Source organism: Carassius gibelio, chromosome A20 (genome assembly GCF_023724105.1).
Source record: "Carassius gibelio isolate Cgi1373 ecotype wild population from Czech Republic chromosome A20, carGib1.2-hapl.c, whole genome shotgun sequence".
Taxonomy (NCBI): domain Eukaryota; kingdom Metazoa; phylum Chordata; class Actinopteri; order Cypriniformes; family Cyprinidae; genus Carassius; species Carassius gibelio.
The window spans coordinates 13,552,022-13,557,064 of record NC_068390.1 but is presented as its reverse complement, the minus strand read 5'-3'; positions in this window follow the sequence as shown (position 1 = coordinate 13,557,064).

The window sequence follows — 5,043 nt, the reverse complement described above, 5'->3', positions numbered from 1 at the left end:
GGGGAAAAAGACACTGGTTGGTTATTCTGCAGTCATCAGAATTTATAATACGATTCATTTGCTGACTAACAGAAACAGAAAAATACTGAACGTTGCAAATTCAGGAGCACAGAGGGCATTCCAGCCTATTGTTCTCTCTGCTCCCAGAATCCCTTGTTCTTCTTCTCTGCTCTTTATAGCTTCTCCTTGAAGAATCTATCATCCATGGTTCCTGCAAAGATGATACACAGATAAAGGTAATCAGATGTAATGTCTCGTAATGCACCAGGCACCACAACCAGCCTTTCCTGTGGAATTATTGCACAATAACCCCAGAGCAAGGTTGGCCTGCATGTACTCTGCCAGAAAGAGCAGGTGTTGTGCTGGTCCGGATCTGTCCAGTTAGAGGAGGATCACTGAGTCATTCCATCCCAAGGCACACAAGACAGCTGCAGGGGAGATCGGACCCACTGTTGGCCCCACAGCTGTCACCTTTCCTTGGACGGAAAAGAGCAACCTTGCTACTCTTAACCAACCACAGAGACACTCAAATACACTGTTTAACATCAGTCTGTTTACCACTGATTTATTTATACATTGAAAAAATACATCAGTGCTTAATTTTTTATTAAATTATTTGATAGAATTTAATATTATAAATGTTATTATATTTCAATTATTATTTTATAATAGCTTTAATAAAACAGTTTTATATACAGTATATTTTTTATAATATTTATTATTATAAACATTATAAAAATATATAAATAAATAGCATTTTTATTATATAATTAATTCGTATAGAAATAATAACTCCCCCCTCTCTCTCTCTCTCTCTCTCTCTCTCTCTCTAGACATTTTAGAAAGATCTCAAAAGGAAATGTGCTTGAAACCCCCTACTGATTGCACAGGGTGGATTCTGAATTCTCAAACCTCACGTCCCCTCAGGGCCATCAGGACCTCCATCATCAGCCCCAGTAATCCTTAATAGCTTTACTGCAGACCTATCCCAAACTCTCCAACAACAAACCAACCTCTACACTTCCATCTACCAAGCTTACCATATGCCACACAATTAGCCCATGTTGAGTAAACATCACTTAACCCACTTTAAAGCTGATGAGCTAATTGAGTTTAATTACAGTCCCACTGTTATGGCAAGAAAGCCTGGAGGGAAGGCATTCGTTCTAATTAAGAGGTTGCTGTTTGAGGTGCTGGTGTGTCATGAATTCCACTGCTGGGATGAAGACCTGTACTTCACTCTAAAAGCCATAGTTTTATACATCTGATATCACATTAGGACGTTGCTGTCATTTAGAGGAATCAGAAACACACGAAATGTCTGGACCTAATATTAATTTGTATCCACATTACTCCTGTGCATAGGCTCAAATGATCATATCCAAGGGAAAAACTATAACTTGCTGTGCTCATTGATGAAAATACTTAGAGATTGTTCACCCAAAAATTATTTCGGCATTTCTTGACCTAAAAGATGAACACTCACCCTAGCGATAATTTAATGCTGGATAACTTTAATGTTTTTTTTTTTGTTTTTTTTTGAGTAAACTATCCCTTTTATATATATATATATATATATATATATATATATATATATATATATATATATATATAGAAGAATATCCAGAAATATATAATTAAAAAAATAACTTTTTTCCATCTGTACAACAATAAAGAAAGCTTTCATCATGAACACTATGTGCATAATTTTGACTTTCTTTTGAAAATTCCAAAATCCAGTCAAGAGCTAATACTTCACTCCACAGCAACATATTTAATATTAACTATAATTTATTGTATTTCCGTGCTAAATCAACTTAAGCCATAAAAACATTCTGAAAGCCGAAATATCTTTAGCTCATTTTGTTGTTATTGTCATTGTGCACTGCCATTGACGACCCATTTTACACGCATAATTAGATGATTTCTGAAAGAAAACACGTTGAATTTAAATTGAAAGAGCATCTTATCATAGCCATATGAGGAAGTTTTGAGAGAAATTTCTCTCAAGAAATGTCCTTGTGGGTTGTGTTTACATCGTTTAACCAATGCATATCTACATTTTTAAATTATATCTAATCTGAGACACTTAAGTTTTATTTAAATTGTAGACCTCTTGCTGTTACTGACCTTGAACACTTTATTTTAAATTAAGCTTTATTTTTAATTTAAATGAAATATCATAATGTTGTTAGATCATGCTTCTGCAGCACAAATGTATGGTTGCTCTCTTGAATCAAAAAAAAGGATCTTTAGATCTTTCAGTGTTAGATTAGATTTAATTAAAAATTCAGATATGCATTGATTTTCAACACACAAGTCTATGTTTTTTTGACCCGTTTCCACCAAAAGTGAGTTATTGAAGTCATTTAGGTCATTCTGGAATGGCCTTGAAACACAAACCAGATCCAGATTGTCTGTGCTGCATGGTCCCGTGGCTGATAAGATCCCGAGGCGGCAGCTGGGCAGAGGCTGAGCTGTTTGCGAGGGTCCGCCCGGCTCAGTTTACAGTGACAGCTGGCCTGCCGATGGTGGGGAAAAAGGGAGAGGCCAGGGCGGGAGGGCTGTTTCTGAATGGGACAGTGTAAGAGGACTACTTGTTGTCTAAGGCCGGGGATTACCTTTGCCAAGACCTGGAGTAAAACATCCCTGAGGGACGCTGTGCTGTGTTGTGAAAGCTTAAGGCGCATGGATGATACATGGCTTATGGGGATAGAGTGGGGATTGCCATGTAAATATATAAATATGTGCATGCTCTCAATACAGCAAACTGTGTATAAAAAAAAAATATATAACAATGCAAGAGAAATGTTGGGAGATTTTTGTTTTATTTTAACTTTCTCTGTCTTGCAATATATATATATATATATATATATATATATATATATATATTATTATTATTATTTTTTTTTTTCCTGTCCTCAGCTCTGGGAGAGGGAAGGATGGGATGAAGCTTGAAGCCTGAGCTTTGGGGCATCCAGTCGAGGCCTGGATACTAATACTCGTGGCTTTCTGAGAGATTTCCTAAACCTGCTGGCCCACGCAATGAATAAAGATGCGGAAAATGAGTCCTGGCTCAAACCCAGATTATTTAGAATTTGTCAGATGATGTGTTCTCATAAGGTTTCAGAATAGTACTGGTTTTAGAGCAAGCTCGTAGATTATTTTAGATATGTCCCTCAACTGTAGTGCCCAGTATTCCCAGGAATAGCCATTCACTCTTAGGTCTGCCCTCCTGGACAAATTTACTGACCACAAATCAACAGGCACCTTGCTTTCCTGCCTCAATGGTGAAGAATTTGTCACTGGAATGTGCCTTTCCTTCTGGAGTTCATAATAAAACCACTACCGCTGTTACTTTGTTGTGGAGTTGATATAGACCTTGAGGCCCAGTATTATAACTTGTGGCTAAAAGTGACTCTGTTTTTTTTTTTTTTCATGGAGAATTTAGTTTTGCTATAGGGTCTGATCAAAGCTGAGCAGCCCAGGCTCAAAGTTGGTTAGAGTGTGAAACAGTGTACAAGTCCAAATAACATTTATATGGGGATTAAAGAGGTCATACGACGTTGAAAAAAAGAATATTATTTTGCGTATTTGGTGTAATGCAATGTGTTTATGCAGTTTAAGGTTAAAAAACATAATTTTTCATGTAATTTATATGAAAAATATAATTTTTTACAAAGCTCATGGGTCTGAAAAAGCAAGGTGTGCTCTGATTGGCCAGTTATCCAGTGTGTTGTGATTGGCCGAATGCCTCAAGTGTTTGACGAAAATGTTACACACCTTACCATGATGTTATGCCAAGCAAACGAGGAACTTGTTGCATCCAGTGGGGACATAATTACTGATTATAATGACTTATACTGTCTTTTTAATGCGTTGTGTTGTATTTCGCACTATGTAAACATAAACCATGTCTGCATTTGTGGTCAGAGTAACAATAAATGTTACTCCAGTCCACACTGCTTGAAACACGTATAAAAAACGTATTTACAGGCTGTAAGGCAGAATCACCAGACTGCCCTTGCGAAGTAACTGCCACAGACGCATTGTAGGCTACTGGTTCAGGAAACAGTCCTCCATAAATTGCATAAAACCTCTTTAAATGAGCATACGATAAGTATTAAATGATTTTAAACATTGAATAATATACTTGTTCCTACTCTTTTTTCTAGTAATGCTGCTTGTCTATGTGGTTTTAGTGCCGGGGATTTTTGTGATTCTTTCTGCAGTTACATTGTAACATCAATAGGTGGCGACTGAGTGAGTCATTTGATTCATGCAGTCGATTTGATTAAAACTGATTCATTCAGGATTCAGAACTTGTGAGTTGTGCAACTCAGAGATGCTCCGCGGTTCTGTTGTGGATTTGTTTCGAATAATTTTCATTGAAAACAAAGTAAATACCTTAAATGCTGCGTTACAAAACACTCTTAATTGCTCAATTTCTGGTCTCACTCCTCTAGTGATATTTAGTACTGCAAACTTGCTTGTGAGATACTGTTTGGTAGCTATTGCCTTAATTAACTTTATTGCAAAGCATGCATCATCTAATTACCTAATTGTTAAATCATTCACAGTGTCGCAGCAAGCTGCAGTTTTATTCATAACAAACCAATGCAGAGGTCTAAACCAAGTACCAACTATCAGTACAAGGCCAGACTAAGATTTTAGCGCTGCTTGTGGGATGGAAAGGCTTATAGAGATCCAGGTTGAGAGAATTATGTTTTGCTCTCAGTTTCTCCCCTCTGGTGAGAATCAGTTCAGAAGTGGCTGAAGCTTCATCCTCAGTGCTGTGTCCACACAGCTGGACTGAATTAGACCTTAGTGGGCAAATGTTTCCCACGTGTTCCCCAGTCACAGGCGTATGGCTTCATCTCACAAGCATGGAAATTGTAGTTAACAGTAAAGAAATAGGACTGTCATCCTTTAGACCTTGCATATCCAAAGCTTTAGATTCCTGCAAAGAGTGTCCACATCAGTTATTATGGTAAATCCTATGAAGGATTTGAGTTGTACAGTTTGATAATGCCTACGCTGTGT